At 42.6% G+C, this 22400-nt stretch overlaps 1 long non-coding RNA gene across 2 annotated transcripts in view; it reads right to left on the bottom strand.

The window, feature by feature from the left end:
* Positions 1–22400, bottom strand: part of LOC138989137 (uncharacterized) — an 86763-nt gene that overhangs the window by 16374 nt on the left and 47989 nt on the right. Inside the window, exons 2-3 of one of the 2 annotated variants that reach the window (XR_011465328.1) lie at positions 9994–10139; positions 976–1086 (exon numbers count right to left, since the gene is read on the bottom strand). This is a non-coding gene — a long non-coding RNA (uncharacterized lncRNA). The remainder of the gene's footprint in view (positions 1–975; positions 1087–9993; positions 10140–22400) is intronic. The other variant, XR_011465327.1, reaches the window with a different exon arrangement.

A 22400-nucleotide genomic window follows, 5' to 3' on the forward strand; every position in this document is an offset into this window, starting at 1 on the left:
TGTCCCTGTAGCTGGCAATCCTAGCAAGAGAAAGTGAAAATGACAGGGGACCTGGTCTGAGTGATGGGCAAGGAGGTGGAATGAAAGCGCTGCTGCAGTCAGCACGCAGCCCCCAAGGGCGGTTTCTGTTTAATGCTTGCTAAGGACCCGATGCCCTTGTCTCATCACAGACTCAGGGGAGTTGAGCACTATTGAGCCCTATTAAATGCCCTATTAAATTTGTTTTTGTTTGTTCAGTTGCTAAATCGCGTCTGACTTTTTGTGACCCCATGAACTGCAGCATGCCTGCTTCCCTGTCCTTCAGTATCTCCGGGAATTTGCTTAAACTCGGGTCCATTGAGTCAGTGATACCAACCAACCATCTCATCCTCTGTCGCCCTCTTCTCTTCTCCTCCTCTTCCTATTGAGCACTGTCAAATGCAGACCAGGTACCATGAGGGCTTCCCTGATACCTCAGCTGATAAAGAATCCACCTGTAATGCGGGAGACCCTGGTTTTATTCCTGGGTTGAGAAGATCCCCCAGAAGAGGGCATGGCAACCCATCCCAGTATTCTTGCCTGGAGAATCCCCATGGACAGAGGAGCCTGGCAGGCTGCAGTCCTTGGGGTCATAAAGAGTTGGACCTGACCGAGCGACTAAGCACACACACATGCAGGTACCATGAATCCTATTACACAGAGAGGAAACTGGGTCTCAGAGAGGTATAAGAAATCATGCAAGATCAGTTAAGTGGGAAAGCTTGACTCCAGCCACTCTCTGAACTCTGCACAGGGCTCTTTTCAACACAACTGCCCTTCAAGAACAAACCTTTGAAAGAGGCTGCCCCTGCCTATCACATCTGGAAACCATGTGAGCCATTGCAGCCTCAGGCCCATGTGTCCTCTGCCCCACCAGGTCCCTACTCTGAAGTTTAGATCAGTGGATCTTTGGGGGTGGGTGGGACGGTTACTTTTTGAGGGGAGTGGAAGCCTTACAGCATGCCTTCTTCTCCCATCAGGGTTCTTGGACAGGTGCGGTGAACGGATGAAGGCAGCCTTCTCTTCCCAAGTTTAGAGTGGAGTTTCAGGTCTCCTAAAAATCAAATGCTTAAAAATAAAGAAAATACAATTGTCAGTTCATTCTTACACAAAAATTTACAAACACCTGGTTAAGGATAATATCCACATCTGTTGTATGCTCCCCTGATGTAGAGACAAAGTCAGTCTGCCAGTCACCGTTGTCCTTCCTGGTTATCTTTTCCACTTCTTTTTCTCTTTATGTCTTCAAGCACAAAGTCCTGTCAGCAAGTTCAGGCAGCGCTCGGACAATTCTAACTGGGAGGGGCAGGGCACCTGACATGAAAACTCTGGAAAAGACAGCCACTTACACGGAAGGTCTGAGGAGCTGAAGTGGGGACTCTGGAGTCCTGCTCACCTACCCCTTTAGGGAAAGAATGTCTGGAGACATGGGGACTGCAAAGAGGCATGCAGACCTCCAGAGGGGTCCAGCTGACATGAGGACTGCTGCAAACTCTCTCACCTGTCATCTCTCTCCCTGGGGCAGGCTGGCCCCTAGGTAAGGGAGGTGTCATACCCACTTGAGGAAACATTGTTGTCAGTTGCTCAGTCGTGTCCAACCCTTTGCGATCCCATGGACTGCACCACGCCAGACTTGCCTGTCCTTCACCATCTCCCAGAGCTTTCTCAAACTCATGTCAGTTGAGTTGGTGATGCCATTCAACCATCTCATCCTCTGTCGCCCCGCTTTCCTCCTGCCCTCAATCTTTCCCAGCATCAGTCTTTTCCAATGAGTCAGCTCTTCACATCAGGTGACCAAAGTATTGGAGCTTCAGTTTCAACATCCGTCTTTCCATTGAATATTCAGGGTTTATTTCCTTTAGGTTTGACTGATTTGACCTCCTTGCTGTCCAAGGGACTCTCAAGAGTCTTATCCAGCATCACAGTTTGAAAGCATCAGTTCTTCAATGCTCAGACTTCTTTATGGCTCAACTCTCACATCTGTACATGACTACTGGAAAAATCATAGCTTTGACTAGATGGACCTTTGTTGGCAAAGTGATGTCTCTGCTTTTTAATATGCTGCCTGCTACTGCTGCTGCTAAATCACTTCAGTCGTGTCCGACTCTATGCAACCCCATAGACGGAAGCCCACCAAGCTCCCCCGTCCCTGGGATTCTCTAGGCAAGAACACTGGAGTGGGCTGCCATTTCCTTCTCCAATGCATGAAAGTGAAAAGTGAAAGGGAAGTTGCTCAGTCGTGTCTGACCCTTAGCGACCCCATGGACTGCAGCCCACCAGGCTCCTCCATCCATGGGATTTTCCAGGCAAGAGTACTGGAGTGGGGTGCCATTGCCTTCTCTGAATACACTGTCTAGGTTTGTCAGACTTTATTTTCTTGGTCTCCAAAATCACTGCAGATGGTGACTGTAGCCATGAAATTAAAAGTCACTTGCTCCTTGGAAGAAAAGTTATGACAAACCTAGACAGTGTATTCATAACTTTTCTTCCAAGAAGCAAGTGACTTTTAATTTCATGGCTAGTCACCATCTGCAGTGATTTTGGAGACCAAGAAAATAAAGTCTGTCACTTTAGATTAAGTAAAATTAAGCAGAAGCCTTTCCTTCAGGAATTGATGAGCTTAATAAACTAACAGTTTTTATGAGTCTCCCAAAGAAGAGTATGGTAGGAAGTCAGGAGTGCGATCCAGATTGGTGGGATCCTGAAGCTCTTTCTGGCAGCTGTTTTAAGGAATCACTAGATGTGGGGGAGATATTATTAATCTTGTTACACAGAAGAGGGAAGTGGGTCTTGGAGCAGTCCAGGGAACTATGGTCCACACAACACAAAATCATGAATGTGAGTTAGGTGTAGCTATGGTTTTGGATGGAACCCACACAAATAAGCTTTATGCTTCCTTAGTTCACGGTCAACCCATATTTTCTGAATATTTTTATCACCTTGAGGAGGGTGCAGGGAACACTCTTCGGGAACTCTGAGTCTAAATGTCAAGTGTTCAGGGTCTTGGGCGGCTCGCCTGTTTCTGCAAGGAAGGCACCCAGGCAGATGTTGTTGTCCAGCTTGAGTGTTCTTTTGTTGTGGTTGTTTAGCCACTCAGTTGTGTCCAACTCTCTGTGATTCCATGGACTGTAGCCCACCAAGCTCCTCTGTCCAGGGGATTCTCCAGGCAAGAATACTCAAGTGGGTTGCCATTTCCTTCTCCAGGGGAGCTTCCCGACTCAGGGATCAAGCCCAGGTCTCTGTGTGTCCGGCTTGGCAGGTGGACTCTTTACCACTGTGCCGCCTGGGAAGTCCCTGGAGCCCCCCTTTAGCACTGCTTTCCTAATCCACTGAGCAAAGCAGTGGCCCCCAGGCTGGAACTTCTCTGACAATTAAAGGTACACCCTAATGCTGGCTTCAGGGGGTTGTTGTTTTTGTGGCTGTTAGATTAATCCTGGACACAGTGCAAAAGGCTGAGGCCTCTCAGAAGGTGGGTGGGAAGGGGCAGCTTCTAGAGAGTGAACCAATGCCCTGGGGTGCAGTACACTCGGCAGACACAATTCGGAGGACAGTTCCTTTCATTTGGGGATTCTTTTAAATGCTGCTCACTCTGATTCATGTCACATGAGTCTGTGTGTGATAACTGTCGAGGAGGAACTTGGGCTGTGACTTTAAGCAAACACTGCTGGAGTGTTTCTAATCACGTTCATGGTGCAGCAGTCTTCTGCATGTTAACTCATCGTGCTTGATAAGGCTGACACTGAATGCTCATGTTAGCACATATGTATATATTTCTAGCTGTCACTTGGTTCAATACCAATATGATTATCAGTAATATCTGAGTTAAATGTGAGATGATCAGACTAAAATTAGAGCACAAAGGATTTAGGTGAATTCTGAAGATTTACCAAGGGAAACAGTGGCTAAACACTAAAACAGGTTATTGAGGGAAGTTATGGAATCTGTTTCCCTGGAGATTCTTAAAACAATGTCTATTCTATAGAAGGTTCCACAATCCTGACAGAAGGAAGAGAGCTTAATTTACTGGTGAGATCTTCTAACTAAAATCGTAGCTACTCTGCTCAAGGTAAATACTGAGGGGTCATATAACCTCAGATACGCAGATGACATCACCCTTATGGCAGAAAGTGAAGAGGAACTAAAAAGCCTCTTGATGAAGGTGAAGAGGAGAGTGAAAAAGCTGGCTTAAAACTCAACATTCAAAAAATGAAGATCCAGTCCCATCACTTCATGACAAATAGCTGGAGAAACAGGAAACAGTGACAGACTTTATTTTGGGGGGGCTCCAAAATCACCGCAGATGGCGACTGCAGCCATGAAATTAAAAGACGCTTACTCCTTGGAAGAAAAACTATGACAAACCTAGACAGTGTATTAAAAAGAAGAGACAAAGGTCCATCTAGTCAAAGCTATGGTTTTACCAGTAGTCATGTATGGATGTAAGAGTTGGACCATAAGAAGACTAAGCATTGAAGAATTGATCTTTTTGAGCCATGGTGTTGGAGAAGACTCTTGAGTGTCCCTTGGACTGCAAGGAGATCAAACCAGTCAATCCTAAAGGAAATCAGTCCTGAATATTCATTGGAAGGACTGATGCTGAAGCTGAAGCTCCAATACTTTGGCCACCTGATGTGAAAAGCTGACTCATTGGGAAAAACCCTGATGCTGGGACAGATTGAAGGCAGGAGGAGAACGAGGGGTGACAGAAGATGAGATGGTTGCATGGCATCACTGACTCAATAGACATGAGTTTGAGCAAGCTCTGGGAGATGGTGAAGGACAGGGAGGTCTGGCGTGCTGCAGTCCATGGGGTGGTAAAGAACTGGACATGACTGAGGGACTGAACAACAACATACCCTGGGTGGCATTTTGATTCCTTAACTCTTTGCCTGCTGGAGAGCTAGAAATGCTATTTCAGGTCAAACTAGACAAAGGTGAACTTATTACCAACAGGCTGCTTTCTTAATTACTGTATAAAGTATGGTGATTATACTCTATAAAGTAAGGTAATTATTATTGTTGTCACTACTATAATAACAATTATTAGTACATATTAATTATTATTATTACCTACCATTTTTGAGCACTCACTATACATTAGGTACTGTTCTAGCTGTTCATACACATTGCCTCATTTTCCTCCTGTAACAACATTTCAAGAACAGTGTTATATCCATTTCATAGATATTTAAGCAGAGTCTTGAGGCTAATAACCTGTTGATGATACAGCAGGATTCAGACCCAGGTCTGTCTGAGCCCAAGGCCTGCGCTTCTGTGTATTACGAGGTGTGCTCCTACATCTAAAGGCACACCGGATCACACAGGGTGCTCACTCGTGCAGTCCCACTGGGCGGCCACACTCTTCCGCTGGCGCTCAGCAGAGGTGGGTTCTCTTTTGGACTGGCTTTCATCTCCACGGACACCCCAGAGGTTCATAAAGAATGACGTATTTCCCATTAATTGCTGAAATATTAAATGGGATGAGAGAGACCTTCAATATTAAATGGGATGAGAGAGACCTTCATAACAATCACCTATTTCCTGTGTAGGTTCTCATTAGGATAAGTAAAGTTCTGTTGTTTAAAATGTTTGCAAATATATTCTTTTAAAAATTCTCAAATGAGAACTTGTCTTGGGGTGAGGGAACAGCTGAAGATTATTCAAAATCAAACCTGGTGAGTTGCAAGAATAATCAATCCAGCTATCATAAAACAAGGTATGAATGATGAAATAATGATGTCAGTTTTCTTATGTAATGTTGTGACACACACTGACAGTAAACAGCCTGGATCTCCATCAGAGCCAGCTCTGGCCCCAACACTGACATTCATGTCAGAGTCCACACGGTGACCTAGAAACATCTCACCTACTTATTGACCAGTGTCCCAGAGAGGACCAAAATGATGACTTATAGGAAATGCGTTAATCTAGCAGCTGGTGAACTTGGGAGCAAGACAGATGGTGGAGGTGATGATGTTGCGTGAATTGTTTCCTCTCTCAGCGAGATTGCCAAAAACATGTTCCTCTGCAATTTTTTCTACCGAGGAGGGAGTGGGAGGAAAGACTCTTTTATTGGTATCTGTAACAGACACATTTTCCTTAGACAAGATATAGGTCAGCGATAGTCATGACTTTTTGTGCATGTATAATAGGGAACAAAACATTTAGCCTCATGATGAAAAAACAGCACAATATTCTTCGGCTAAGAATTCTGAAATTTTTATATTTAGAGTTTTGACTTCTTTTTCTGATTCAGGTCACTTGTTGGTTGAATGCCACCTACACTTAACACAGTTAAAATCAGCTTATTTCCCTCCCTGTTCTCCTTAAGAGCCTTCATCAGATCAGAAGCTCCCCAGTATTGTCAGTGGCTCCATTCTCCTGCCAGCCTTCTATGTTCCTAACTTGGTCAAATTTTTCCCTTTCTATCATTTTATCCAGGCAATCACCAATTCTAAGCATCCTTGCTCTGCAGGGCTTCTTGAAGCCATGCGCTGTCTCCATTCCCATGGGCACAGGCTAGGTTGGACTGAAGCATTGCATCTAGACGTGGGGAATAGTTTTTAATCTCCCACTTTTAGTTCCTTTCTTATACACACCATCCTGTCCAGAAACAAGCAGTTTCATCATTTGCCTGACCAAATTACATTACAGTTCTGCCGCAAGTGTTCTATCACCTCAGGACTCAACGTACTGTCTTAAAAGGCCCTTACTGTGCTCATCAGACCCCTTACTGTCCTTCCCTTCAACCCCGTCCACCTCGGATGGACCCATAGACCGTTCAGCCTGGCACTTCCCACCAAGGGATGCCACTTGGTCCCTTTCAAACAGTGTTCAAGACTAGAGAATACATGGTTTCCATGTTTTCATCCCAACTTTCTTCATTATCTTCTTATCACTTAGCACTGATACACAATACAATGAAAAGCTGAATTAAAATTTTATGTGCCATTGTGTTTGTATTTCTACCTTCTACATAAATTGTTCCAGCTTCTTGTGTAAAGGGACTGGGCGTTGGGCAGCCCCTACACACAAGACAGGTTTCCACTAGTCCCATCTCAGTAAAGGAACATTTTGGAAAATTCCATCCTTTCCTTACAAACTTTGAAATCAAATTGTCCTTGCATGTGCTATGTAACGAAATTTCTTTGACTGGAGTGAATTGACCCATTGAAAAATATATCTCCTTTGTAAAGAATTTTTTCTGTAAGGAAATCATTGAGTCTAAAGATAATTCTTTCTTTATTCAAAACTGATTTATTTAATGTTGTGTAGCAAAGAGAGATTTGAGATTTTTAGAAAGCAATTTCTGTCCACAGACAGACAAGTTGTTAAACAATCAACCCAGAGTTAAGGTGCCTACTAAGCTATTCAACTAGGATATTTTCATTTTTTTCAGTACCAGAATTTGTTAGGTAGATTCATATGTATCAGTTTATTTTACCCTCACAATGATTCTTTGATATAGATTTTGTTATTTTTCGCATTATTGACAATGAAACCAAAGCCCAGTGCACTTAAGTTCCAAATTCAAGTTCATCAAACCACAAGCGGTAGAACAGAATGGTTACTCGGCTTCTTACCATCTAAATCCTGCACTCTTTCCTAATCCTGAGCCGTTCTGTGCCAGGGGCTTCTGGTTAGCACTGGGCCTCTTACTAATGAGAAAGAGGCACAGGACCAGCAGTGTGGCTGACAACGGTGGTGAGGCAGGCAGAGCCCTGAGGAATGAGCCGTGTTGATTAGACACTGCCTTCCCATATGCATTTGGAACTCTTTCTGGGCATTCTTTCAGTTCCATTGTTCTGTCTGTGTACTTATGAATTAGTACTGTAGTCTTAGTTATTGAAGCTTTGTATTTCACTATTTTATAGGGCTTACCATTCCCCGCAACCCAGATTTTTCCTCTTACTTGAGAATCAGCTTATCTAGTTCAAAACATCATTATGAAGTTTGGGGGATCTGATGTCAGATTTCTAGATTGTCAGGGAGCGTTGATATTTTGTATCTTCAAAACACAAAGAAGAGCAGGTCCCCCCATCTGTTCCAGTGTCCCTTTGGGTCTCTTTTTGTTTCTCAGTATTACTGTCTTTTATGTTTTCACTAGATCATAAAAGTAAACCTATTACTTAAAAAAAATATAGTTCTGTCTTGGTTTATTCTGTGTTTCAGTGTTGGTCTCTTTTCTTGTTTCTTTTCTTCTCTCTTTCACACAGCACACATGGACACATATACTAACTTCTTCATCCACAGGGTCATCAATGGCATTTGAAAGACATTGAACTAAAAGTTCCAGAATCTTCTATGACAGGGACACAGCAAGATGTTCTTTCTCTCTAGAACATGGCAATAAACTGTCACAGCTTCATGATGGAAGAACTTTTATCTCATTTGTTCATTGCAGTTTTCCACGTGTTTAGAACAGTGTTCATTAACTCTCAATTGCTGTTTGTTGACTGAATGAAAAATCCAGTATATGCCTCTCCAAACTGCACTGGAACAAAGCCCTTGGTTCATATTTTCTGCCAGGTGAAGCTGACTGTTGGGTATTTTGCTGTAGAAAATCTGTTGAGAAAAGCAGCAGTGTGTGGAGGATAATTACCTTCCTGTGTATGCTCTACTGACCTATTTCTCCATTAGAGTATTAATAATAAATGCCCAAGGCTCTACTGAAAATAAATAACCTTATTCCTTTTTGCTTATTAGACAAAGCCTTGAAATTCACATTTGCACAATGAGGGCTCTAAAATGCATCCTGGCAGATGGATACTTCTTGAGCTGTCATAAGGAGACGAAGAAAATTCAGTCAAATGTGTGGGTTAAGGCGGCAATGAACACTTGTCATTCTGAACCGTGTTAGAAACCAAGGCCCTTGGTCTCTTCCGCGTTACAGCGTTTCCTGGCAGTGTGGGCTGTGAAGTGTGTGCAGGAAGCACGGTTGCGCTGTGGTTTCACACCGGAGCTCAGGTTGCCGCTCATGAATATGTATGATGAGGCTGTCACTTGAGTGTTCTTGAGCAGAACTGAACCCCTGCACATACCCATTTCCTGCCTACCGTTTGAAGAGGTTCCTTGAGGAGGTTTGAAAAAGTGAGTTGCATCTCCAATTGTGGAGCGTTTTACCTTATTTCTCTTCGAGATGGCAAATTGCACCCTGATTTATTTTTACTCACTGTGAGTCATTTGCTAGTCTTATTTTATAAGTAATATTTTCTACATCTTACCCAGAGGCAGATGGGAAAGTTCAAGGAAACACCCTCTTGGAAAGAGGAAAAGTACTCTGGTCTGGGTTTGCATGTTGGTGCCTTTCCTGGAGTCCCTGATATAAGCAGAGGAATAAACAGATGGTGAATGGGTCTAGCAGAGCCACATTTAGAGTGGGTTTTCTTTGTTTTAGAGGCTGTTATTCTGCTCTTACTGTGGACTCTGTGTACTCCTGAGAATGCAAAAAAAAATAATAAATAAAACTGGAAGCTCTTTCCTGATATTCATAACACAGGTCACCAGATCCAAAGGTACTTGGCCAGTTGGGAACTCTCTCTCACACACACACATACACATGTGCTAAGGGTTATTGTGTGTTGTCTTTGTGAGAGGAAATGGGGGAGGAGAGGGGGACTCTAGTGCTTCTGAAGCCGAGAGGCAGTGCTCCAGAAACCCACGTAGTGAACAGCATGTGCTGGGAAATGCCAGCCTGTGTCGCTCTCAACTTGGCGTATAGACTCGACTCCTGTTTGACAAAATTTATGGAGCAGACAGCGAATAGTAGGGGTGTTTTCCCTAGACAAGCAGTAAGGGTGAGAGATGGGCATATGTGGGTTGCTATGCAGTTGTTTCACTGTTGATATGGGAGCCTTGCCAAGCAGGACTTGGATCCTGGAAATGTTTGCATGATTCCATGGAGGTCCTGGCTTTCCAGCTGAACCCATGTACGTGTCTTTTCCTTTAATGACAGTCATGAGGGAGAAAATGTACCTGCTTTCTGGATGTGTTGCTTCTATTTCTCCACAGTCTGGAGGCTCCTTCTTGAAGTCGTGACTGGCATTATCTTGGTTGTCATAATGAGCTTCTAATGAACTGTCTGTCTAGATTGTTCGTTCCTCATGTTAGATGTTCTTTTCCTATGGAAAAAAAACTTATCCTTTAGAAATTGCTCAACATGGTTTTGGCATTGAAGTTTCGTGATTTAAGAGCTGATGATTTTATCTCATTGTTAGATGGTGAAATAACAGGGTCAAACTGAGGTTAACAGGATTTAGAATTTCAATTTGGCTGGAGTCTTTCCTTCTGAAAAATGGTGAAAGAATGGAAGGATGGAAGGAAAGAGAGGAGGAAGGGAGAGGGAGAAGAAGGAAAATCTATTTAAGGAAAAGTCTGATTAATAAATAGGTGAAATCATTGACTAAATCTAAGTTTATCTGAGCTAAACATTTTTCAGTTCAGTTCAGTTGACTTTGATCTCTTTAACCCTCTTATGTATTCATTTATTTTTATTTTTGGCTGTGCTGGGTCTTCGTTGCTGTGAGGGCTTTTCTCTGGTTGTGATGAGCGGGGAGCTACTCTCCAGTTGGGGTGATGGGCTTCTCATTGGAGAGGCTGCCCTTGTTCTGGAGCATGGACTGTAGGGTGCACAGACTTCAGTGGTGGCTTCCAGGCTCTAGTGCACAGGCTGAGTAGCTGAGGTGCACAGGCTTAGTTACTCTGCCACATGTGGGATCCTCCCAGATCAGGGATCAAACCCACTGTCTCCTGCATTGGCAGTGGATTCTTTACCACTGAGCCACCAAGGGAAGCCCCGAGCTAAACCCTTTTATGTATATTTGTTAAATTAAAGAGGGTAAAATAATTACATTTTCATTTTAAACACTTACTCTAATATCTCACTTTTTTCTTCCAGTTTTATTGAGATAAAATTGACACACAGCACTGTATGAGTTTTAGGTATACAACATGATGATTTGATCTACATACATCATGAGATGATTATCACAAATTTAGTGAACATCAGTTATCTCATACAGATTCAATAAAAGAAAAAAAATCCTTATGATGAGAACTCAGGATTTACTCTCTTCAGGACTTTTGTATACATCTTTCAGCAGTGTTAATTATATTTACCATGTGGCACATTGCATCTCTAGTACTTACTTATCTTATAGCTGGAGGTTGTACCCTTTGACCACCTTCATCCAATTTCCCATCCCCTTCCTCCTTCCCCCCCAACTCTGGTAATCACCAATCTGGTCTCTTTTTCTTTGAGTTTGTTTGTTTGGTTTTGAAGTATAACTGACTCACAACATCATCTTACTTTCTAATATACAACATAGATTCGATATTCTGTACATTCCAAAATGATCACCACTGAGCTAAACATTTTTACATTCTCTTCCCATCTTCGTTGGGTCAACAAATACCTTTCAAGAGTGTACTCTGTACCAGGCATAGAACAATACAATGTTTTTGGCTACCATTTAATCATAGACTCTTTTGATTCTATCACAACAAGGAAGTCCTTTTTCCACTGTGTACCTCATATTCTGTCTCCCCTGCCATTAGAAAAATTAGATTACCTGTGACTTTTGTTTCATGTCCAATTTAGGGTTATGTTTCCCCATGTCCAGTTATCTTTATCCTTTTCAGCTCTCCTGGATCATGCAACTTAATCCAAGGCCTTAGGAACAGGCTATATTTTACCAAGTTATGTGAGTGCACTTTTCAGTGAAGTTTTTGCAGCCCTCCATCTCAGGCCTGAATTGCTTCCTCAGCACCTCTCTTGTGAACTCCAACTGCTTGGTTACTTAGCTGTCTTGGCTATGAATACCTTGAGGGCAGGGCCTGTGTCTTATTCATTTCTGAAGTGATGGCAACATAGCACTTGGCAAGTATTTGTAGAAAAAAATGAATATTGCCCAAAGCATCTTTGTTTATATATTCTAACCTTTTGGTCTTTTCTTTTTATGGGTTGGATTCTAAGAATGAGTTTGTTGGTCTAACTCTATATATAATTTTAGTTTTAATAGATGTTGCTAGATTGCTTTCCAAGAAAAGCTAAGGCAGTTTACTCCCATATTGCCCTCAGTAATAGGTTTTATTGTTTTTTAATGTTTGACAGTTCAATAGCTATAAAGTAATATCCCATTGTTTAATTTTTCTTTTCCTGCTAGTAAAAGTTTGAGTATCTTTAATGTGTTTATTGGTCATTTATTGCTGTTTTGTGAATTAACTTTTTATATACTTTGTCCATCTCGACACATAAAAGTTTATATTTATTTCAAGATATATAAAACAACAATATAAAGCCCTTTCCCCCTGAAATTCCAATTCTAGGTCTGTGTCCTTGGAAACACCTCGTGCGTGTGTGCTTAGCCACCCCGAGAGTGGGTGGCTCACATCCGACTCTCTGTGGCCACACGGACCATAGTTCTCCAGGCTTCTCTGTCCATGGGGTTCCCCAGGCAAGAGTACTGGAGTATCCATTCCCTTCTCCAGGGGAGCTCCCTGAACCAGGAATCAAACCCGCATCTCCTGCAAGATATGTACACAAAAATATACGCAATGCATCTTATTGGAGTATTGTTTGTCGTAATTAAAAATCAAGTTTAATGAAAAGGAGTAGTTTTATGTCTTATGGTGTTTCCTTATTAAAATAAAGAGAATGAGGAATTAAAAGATATGAGGTATTACTCAACTATAAAAAGGAATGAAATTGTGTCATTTACAGAGACATGGAATGGACCTAGAGACTCATACAGAGTGAAGTAAGTCAGAAAGAGAAAAACAAATATTGTATATTAACACATATATATGGAATCTGGAAAACTGGCACAAATCATCTTACTTGCAAAGCGAAAATAGAGACACAGGTGTAAAGAACAAATATATGGACACCAAGGGGGAAGGCAGGCTGGTGGGATGAATTGGAAGGTTGAGATTGACATATATACACTAACCGTGTACAAAATAGACAACTAGTGAGAACCTACTGTAGAGCACAGGGAACTCTACTCTGTGCTCTGTGGTGACGTAAATGGGAAGAAAATCCAAAAAAGAGGTGATATATGTATACACGTGGCTGATTCGCTTTGCTGTACAGCAGAAACTAACTGTACAGTAACTGTACAGAAACTAACTTTACAACACCGTAAAGCAACTATACTACAATGATATATATATATTTTAAAGTGAACTCTCTCAACATCCTTCTTCTCCTTTCCCATTCCCTGTCCTTGTACATGGGGACAGAGCACCAGTGTTCAGTCACAGGAGATACTGTGGGATGATAGATAACAGTGATGAAGTGGAGCAGAAGGGGATAAAGGAATTAAACATGTGGAGATGTGAAGAAAAGAAATTAATATGACATGCGGTGTTGACTGCTACCTCAAGTTGGATAGAAGAGGGTTAAAAGAGAGAATATTGAAAAGTAGTAAAAATTATGTGTAATTTTCAGTTGTTTAAGCAGTATATAAATAAATCAAAAATTCCAGGATGTTCAAATATATATATATTTCATGAGTTGAGATTACCCTAAAATAAAAACTAAAATCATGTTAAAATTTTCTGAACCTTTCAGAAGATATAGTATCCCAAAGGGGCTTCATTCTAGAAGGAAAATCATAGTAGCTTGCCAATTCCAGTTCTGGTCAGGCATTCTTAGAATATCTTGGAGTGGATTTTAGGCTCGTGGGGATTCTACTCTATCAACCAACGAGCCAAAACAAGGCTCTTGAAAATTTTCTCTACTGAAATGCTCAGTCTGCAAATCTGGATAGTGATGCAAATATATAAGTTTCATTGCTGGTACTTTGAGTGCTGATAAATTTGGGCTTTAATACAAAGAAAATGATCGCTCTTTCTCTTCTCTAGAAAATAAAACTAAGAAAACAACTCCCTTAACAGAGTACCTGTGTTCTACGACTAAACATAAGGCAACTGATCAAGTATACATTACACACAGGCTCTGAGTTCATCCCTCACAGAGAGCTGTACCTGAGGAGTAAGGACACACAGCGAGTGAAAGGCTGTGGTGCTTACAGACAAAGCACCCCGAATACCCCCCAGTTAGCTCAGTGGTGACAGTGGGCAAAGGACCGAGAGCAACAACGTGGGGCAGGGTTATCAGGGAAGGCTTCCCAGGCATTACATCAATGCACAAGGAGAGAGAAGGAATTCACACCAGGGAGGGAAATTATTTATGGCATTGCAAGGGGGAAAAGAGGATTTTTTTTCAAGGTCCTGGTATCTCTGTTACTTGGTCCTAGTGTTTGGACATATGGAGGTACCATTGCCATTAAAGTATTAAAATGTGCCAGAAGACTTGGAATGTCTTAAGAGCATGCTGTGAAGGGCTGCTGACACAATTCCAGTTATGCCTTGGTACAAATGTCATGTCAGATTGATGTTTGGAAAAGGACTGAGATTTGAAAAACTGCCTAATGAGCTCTTGTGTTCTTTTCATCTTTTATTTTGTGCAAACCAGACTCAACATGCCATTGGTAACTTCCTCAAAACTCAACAAGATAAAGGTCTGTAAAAGGGACTTGCTGGCTATCTTGATCCCTAATGGAAAGTTCTTAAAACCTGGATTTGATGAGCCCAGGCCATGCCATGTAACATTTAGTTACATGTTTAGTCTAAATATTTTCTATTTTGTGCTCCCTTTAGCAGGCACTATATCCCTTCTCCCATCTATAAATTGTCTTAGCTTAAAGGGATGGTTTTTGCTGTGTTATGTTATCTCACAGCCTGGGGCAAATTAACAGATAAAGTGAAAGTGAAAATCGCTCAGTCGTGTCTGACTCTTTGTGACCCCCACAGACTATACAGTCCATGGAATTCTCCAGGCCAGGATACTGGAGTGGGTAGCCTTTCCCTTCTTCAGGGAATCTTCCCAACCCAGGATCAAACCCAGGTCTCCCGCATTGCAGGCAGATTCTTTACCAGCTGAGCCACAAGGGAAGCCCTAGAATACTGGAGTGGGTAACCTATCTCTTCTCCAGCGGATCTTCCCAACCCAGGAATCCAACGGATAACAGATAAAACAAGAAGCCAAAATCTAGTAAGAGGAGGCCAGTGCGGATGGGTGTGCATGCCCTGGGTATGAAGAGAAGAACGAAGCACCTTCATGTTCTTTGAGAGCCCCTTTGACCCATGCACTTTTAAAAGCAGCAGAAGAAATGAGCTGAGAGTGGAAAAGAGTGTGTGGGGGTGAGGTTGTTACTTAGCAACAGGGAAGCTTCTGGCCAATGTTCTGAACTGAACAAAGGAAAGCAGCTGGGATGGCGTGGAATAAATGAATGTGGAAAAAATGAAAGGGAGGAAAGCAGATGTGGCAGCGAGGGAGGGCTTAGAGGAGAATGAAACATAACACAGCAAAGGAAAAGCATGAAAATGGATGTGGTAGGTACTTAAACACCAGAAGACTATGAATAAAAATCATTTGGGAATAAAGAGATCTGAAAGAAAGGTGAAAATAACCAAAGGGTAAAGAAACATCTGCAGTGGAAGCAGCCGGCAACTGGAAGGATAAAATCCCCCAGTGCAGGGAACTCTTGGCTCAAAATCTGACTCTTCCCTGGTGTTACAGGTCACACCAGGGTGGATTGGCTGCATGGTTCCTGGAACAGAGTTCAAACCACCTGAGCCTGATTCTATTGAAAGATGAGCTGGGAGGTAGGGTGGCTCTAGGAATATTTTTTGTTACATTTTATAATAGGTATGAATCCTTATGTGTTAGTTCAGATGGTAAAGAATCTGCCTGCAATGTGGGAGACCTGGGTGCAATCCCTGGGTTGGGAAGATCCCCTGCAGATGGGAATGGTGACCCATTCCCTTGTGTTCTTGTCTGGAGACTCCCATGGACACAAGAGCCTGGAGAGCTACAGTCCACTGGGTGGCAAAGAGTTGGACATGACTGAGCGACTAACAATTTCACTTTCATGAATCCTTCAGTTCAGTTCAGTTCAGTCACTCAGTCGTGTCCGACTCTTTGCGACCCCATGAATCGCAGCACGCCAGGCCTCCCTGTCCATCACCAACTCCCAGAGTTCACTCAGACTCACATCCATTGAGTCAGTGATGCCATCCAGCCATCTCATCCTCTGTAGAATGACCCAAAAATAACTTTTTGGCTTTTGGACCACTACATCAGGACCAACCAACCAAGAGAATTGGATATATACTTTAAACCAGGCTAGAAAACTTCTAATTCTGTCTTTGATTCCTCTAATAGTGCATTAGTTTCTACTGTACAGCAAAGTGAATCAGCCATACATATACTTTGTTGGTGTTGTTCAGTTGCTAAGTCATGTCCAACTCTTTGCATCCCCATGAAATGCAGCATGCCGGTCTTCCCTGTCCTTCACTATCTCCTGGAGTTTGCTCAAACTCATGTCCATTGAGTTGGTGATGCCATCCAACCATCTCATCCTCTGTCACTGTATACTTTTATCTCCTCTTTTTTAGATTTCCTTTCCATTTAGGTCACCACAGAGCACTGAGTAGAGTTCGGTGCTACAGAGTAGGTTCTCATTAGTTATCTATTTTATTATATAGTATCAGTTAAGTTCAGTTCAGTCGCTCAGTCGTGTCCAACTCTTTGCGACCCTATGAATTGCAGCAGGCCAGGCCTCCCTGGACGGAGGAGCCTGGTAGGCTGCAGTCCATGGGGTCGCTGAGGGTCGGACATGACTGAGCAACTTCACTTTCACTTTTCACTTTCATGCATTGGAGAAAGAAATGGCAACCCACTCCAGTGTTCTTGCCTGGAGAATCCCAGGGACTGGGGAGCCTGGTGGGCTGCAGTCTATGGGGTCGCACAGAGTCGGACACGACTGAAGTGACTTAGCAGCAGCAGCAGCAGGCCTCCCTGTCCATCACCAACTCCCAGAGTTCACCCAAACTCTTGTCCATCGAGTCGGTGATGCCATCCAGCCATCTCATCCTCTGTCATCCCCTTCTCCTCCTGCCCCCAATCCCTCCCAGCATCAGAGTCTTTTCCAATGAGTCAACTCTTCACATGAGGTGGCCAAAGTACTGGAGTTTCAGCTTTAGCATCATTCCTTCCAAAGAACAACCAGGACTGATCTCCTTTAGAATGTATATATGTCAACCCCAATCTCCCAATTCATCCCATTTCCTCCTTTCCCCTTGGTATCTATACATTTGTTCTCTATGTCTGTGTCTCTATTTCTGCTTTGTAAATAAGATTATCTATACCCTTTTTTTTTTAGATTCTTCATATATGTGTTAATATATGGTATTTGTTTAAATGGCATTTTCTCAGTCCCTGTGCAGGGTTATCATATCCTGTTTTACAGGGCTGCATGGATTTACTTATATTATCAACAACCACATTGGTTGATATGTTATTTCTCTTTGTCTATATATACAATAGGACTAAGTATTAGTTATTCCTCTTTAAAAAAACTTTTCTTATCTATAATATATAATTGTCCTAAGTAGCATCAGTCATGTCCAACTCTTTGCAATCCCATGTACTGTAGCCCACCAGGCTTCTCTGGCCATGGGATTCTCCAGGCAAGAAAACTGGAGTGGATTGCCATGCCCTCCTCCAAGAACTTATTACAAGTGATTTCTAATTAAGCATGTTGAATGATAATACGCTCTTTGGTCTACGTGTTTCCCAAATCTCACTTAAATGACAGTAAGAGGACACAACATGAAGAACGAATGAAAATTAGACAAGGTTTGGTATACCAGTTATCTGTCATTGTATAAAAACCACCTCAAAATTTAGTGGCTTAATATAATAGTATTTATTAGTGCACAGTTCTTGAGGCAGCAGTTTGTTCAGGATTCAGCTGCAATAACTTATCTCTGCTCCACGTGGCACTGACTTAGATTACTTGCAATTGCAGTTAGTGGACAGTTAGGTGGAGTTAACGATTGGGGTGCCTCAGATCTCCACAAGCCTCTCCAGCAGGCTGGCTTAGGCTTCTTCACATGTTATTGAGGTTCCAAAGGAGGTGAGAGGAAGCGAGGCCTTGTTATTAGTCACAAATGATCACTTCTGCAGCTTTCTATTGTCACACAAGTTGCGAGGTGTTTTGGACTGAACTGCATTCCCCCCAAATTCATATGTTGACACCCTAACCTCAAATGTGACTTAATGTAATTTAAAAGCAGATAGGGCCTTTAAATTAAAGTTAAATGAGATCATAAGGGTGGGGAGATCATCCAGTAGGACCAGTGCTCTTATAAGAAGAGGAAGAGACTAGGGATGTGCATATACAGAGAAAATGTCACAGTGAAAGTGTGGCCAGAAACCAACTCTGCTAACGCCTTGATCTTGGACTTCCAGCCTCCAGAACTATGAAAAAATGAATTTTTTTTGGTTAAGCCACCAGTCTATGGTATTTTGTTATGGTAACCTTAAGAGACTAATACACAAGGCCAGTTCAGATTCAAGGGGTTGAAAATAGACCACCTCTTGATGAAAGGAGCCATAAACAATTTTGGATCATTCATCCACCACACTTGGAAAATGTCAGCTCGCTTTAGAAAGTAGAGGTGTATCAAGAGGTATACTTAAAGTAAAGCACAAAATACTCCCACTTTCTCCACACACACTTATTTCACTTTGTAATGGATATTGCATTGATTTTTTTTTAATTTAGGTAAATAACAGATAGTCATTTAGTAGGCATATATCTAAGTAGGATCTAGAAAATGATATTAAGACATAGAATTTTCATTAGAAATGAACCACTCATCTATTCTCAACGTTCTCCTCCTGCTTAGGAAAAGGAAGAAATGATTAGAAAATAAGTCCTATACCAGAGGCTTGAGAACTGTATAGATATAAAAAGTGGTTTGCTTTTCTTATTCATGTGCTGGGGTAAGAAGGAAATACTTTTTGGTTGAGAGGGCTCCTGATTAATAGGGATGCTAAGATAGAAGAAGACAAATAGTGGTAATTAACTGCTAAAGCCAAGGTAGGTGTGCTGACCATAATAACAGCAGTAGGATTGACATAGGATTCAGAATGATGCATTTCTCAAAAATCTCTGCAAGAGTTCTATGTACATTAGAGTTACAGCGATCATAACGGATGGCAGACAGCTAGGTTTGTAATTCATCTGTATAATGGGAAATTCTGCAGTATTGAGACTTCCCTGGTGGCTCAGACGGTAAGGCGTCTGCCTACAATGTGGGAGACCCGGGTTTGATCCCTGGGTTGGGAAGATCCCCTGGAGAAGGAAATGGCAACCCACTCCAGTGTTTTTGCCTGGAAAATCCCATGGACAGAGGAGCCTACAGTCCATGGGGCCGCAAAGAGTTGGGCACGACTGAGCGACTTCACTTTCTTTCACTTTCACTCCAGTATTAGCGGTTGTGGCTCTGATGTGTCTTTGAACTCAGTAGTTCTGGTGTCTGGAGAAGGCAACGGCACCCCACTCCAGTACTCTTGCCTGGAAAATCCCATGGATGGAGGAGCCTGGTGGGCTGCAGTCCCTGGGGTCACTAAGAGTCAGACACAACTGAGCGACTTCACTTTCACTTTTCACTTTCATGCATTGGAGAAGGAAATGGCAACCCACTCCAGTGTTCTTGCCTGGAGAATCCCAGGGACGGGGGAGACTGGTGGGCTGCCGTCTCTGGGGTCGCACAGAGTCGGACACGACTGAAGTGACTTAGCAGTAGCAGTAGCAGCAGCAGTTCTGGTGTCAGCCTTCTGACACTTGTGTTTCCAGACTTTCCAGTGATTTTTGTGAGCACCTAATTCCCTGTCTTAAAACTCTTTCTACTTAAAGTATCTAGAGTGGTCCCGTGCCCTGAACACTACTAACATGCATCCCAATAGGACCCTGAGTCCCTGCCATGTTTACTTCCCCAGTTTCTGGGTATATTATTAAGACAGATGACCTCAGAAAGTGGCAGAATTCCTACAACTTGACATGTTGAGTAAAAAATTACTGTAATATTTTTTAAAGTGCATCCCTGGGGAAATCACAGAGATGAGGCCATGGTATTTCCTATCCATCTGCACTTTTGGCCAGTGCAAAAGATGGATGAGTCTTGAAAATCACAGAGGATTAGTGTAGGCTAAGTCAAGTGGGAATTCCAAATACAGTAATCTTCCAAATCCAGTTGCTTTATTGCAGCAAATCTACACACACTATGACTGCAGCTTTTATCTGGATGCTCCGTTCTCTCTGTTCCAACAGAGAACATTATAAGTAGTTTGATTTCACCTCAGATGACAGAAACAGATTTTCAACTCCAAGTTATTTTAACTCTCTATTCTCTGTGCCATGAGTTAGTCTATAAGAACTAAGTTGTCTCACCATCCTCAGCCAAATCAGCAATAATATGCTGATGAGCTCCAGAGAGCAGGAAGTGGCTGGTATTTTAGACTGAAACTGCATGCCAGAAAGTAGGAAATAAACCCTATTCTAAAGCAGTGACGGCTCAGTATCTGTGCTGTGTGGCCTGTGAAGTTTATCCTCTCTAATGTCAAGGACAATTTGTTTCCTACCTCTAGAAAAAAGTACTATGATTTCTGGTGCTCTTTGGATTTTAGAAGCAACAGATGTGGTGTTTTGTGTGCCCTTCAGCTCCTTCCTGAGTGACTTGAGAGGCTGACAGCTTCAAGCAGGGTCCAGAGGAAGACTCTCCAGTTTGTCCAGGCTGTGGCTTTTCCATATGGCCTATTAGGACCCAGTGAGATCAGTGATGGTCAAAAATCACATGAAGTCTGTGGTGTGGAAAGGTTGCAACAGTACAAGATTCACAGTAGAAATGTCAAGGATTTAGAACAAAGCTATGCCTTCTTCAGCGAGGTCCATTCTTCTTTTGGAGGAGGAGAACTTGGCTGGCCACTGGGTCCTGATAGAAACCAGGTGACTACGAAATATAAGCTGCTCATCATGCACTGGGTGTTATCTGATCTACCCAGCTATAAAGTCAAGCATATCCAAGTGGAAACAGTATATAGATGAGTGCATCTGAGCAGGTCCTGAAAGCTCAAGTTTCATAGGCTGGTGGCTTCTTACTATGCCTACCCACGCCACATGCCCCTTCTCCACCAACCAGACTTGCAACACCAGGAACACTTCTCCAGTATCAGCTAACTGAAAAAAAAATGAAAACGAAAATGGAACTTACAGATGGCTTTGCATAATAAGCTGGCCCCAGCTTCAAATGGATTGCTGAGAGCCACTCAGTCCCACTTACTGGAAGGTGGAAAATTCTCACAGTAGGTAGAACTTTAAGTGGTATAACATCTTTGTTTTATCCTGGAGAGATCAGCTGATGTACAGTAACAAATACATTGGTCAGATTGCTATAGACATGAAAAGAATAAGACAAGAGAATAGGTGACAAAGAAGCTTGGGAAGAAGCATGTGGATGGGTCTTATAAAATGGGCCTATATTGTGAAGACATTAAGGTTCCATGGAAATGTCCACCACATTGTTTGTCAACCGATAGCTGTTCTTTCTTGAGAACAAGACTTCTTCAGTTTTGTACAGGTACCCATGCTCCTCCTGTGACTTTATACTTCAAGGAATACTGGTCTTCCCCAACAGGTGAATCAATTAATCTAGCCCACTATGATTATTCTATTTTCTATATGAGTGGTTGGCTTAAAAAGGACCATGTGACCCAATTTTGGCCAATGAGACTTTGAAGGAAGTCTGCTGTGGGGTTAGTTCTGTGTGAGTTTATCTATTAAAAGGAAACATAAGAGGCGATCTCTTCTTCCACCTCACTTTGAATTGGGAGCTAGTCTTACAAATAAGACAGGGGGAGCATTTCTGCTTGTAGTGGTCGTAGCAGCAACATCTGGTTTCTAAGGCCAGCTGCATCTGTAGTAGCATCCGATGTCAAGTGCCAACACTGTCAACTGTGCAAGCTGTGATTTCTGATACTAAGTGGCGGCAGCAGCTGTGTCCTCACAGGAATAGTTTTGTGATGTGATTTTGGTCATACCCCGGACCGCATGGCTTCTGAACTTGACTGCTCCCCTGGACAATCTCTGAACTAACCAATATCCTTTAAATAATCCCTTTTCTGCCCACACCAGGCAAAGTCCATTTCTATTGTTTGTTATGAGGCTCCCTGGCTGATATCAGTTCAGTTCAGTTCAGTTGCTCAGTCGTGTCCGACTCTTTGCGACCCCATGGACTGCAGCACGCCAGGCCTCCCTGTCCATCACCAACTCCCAGAGTTTACTCATACTCATGTCCATCGAGTTGGTGATGCCATCCAACCATCTCATCCTCTGTCATCCCCTTCTCCTCCCACCTTCACTCTTTCCCAGCATCAGGGTCTTTTGCAATGAGTCAGTCCTTTGCATCAGGTGGCCAAAGTATTGGAGTTTCAGCTTCAGCATCAGTCCTTCCAATGAATATTCAGA

Source organism: Bos mutus, chromosome 9 (genome assembly GCF_027580195.1).
Source record: "Bos mutus isolate GX-2022 chromosome 9, NWIPB_WYAK_1.1, whole genome shotgun sequence".
NCBI classification, from domain to species: Eukaryota; Metazoa; Chordata; class Mammalia; order Artiodactyla; family Bovidae; genus Bos; species Bos mutus.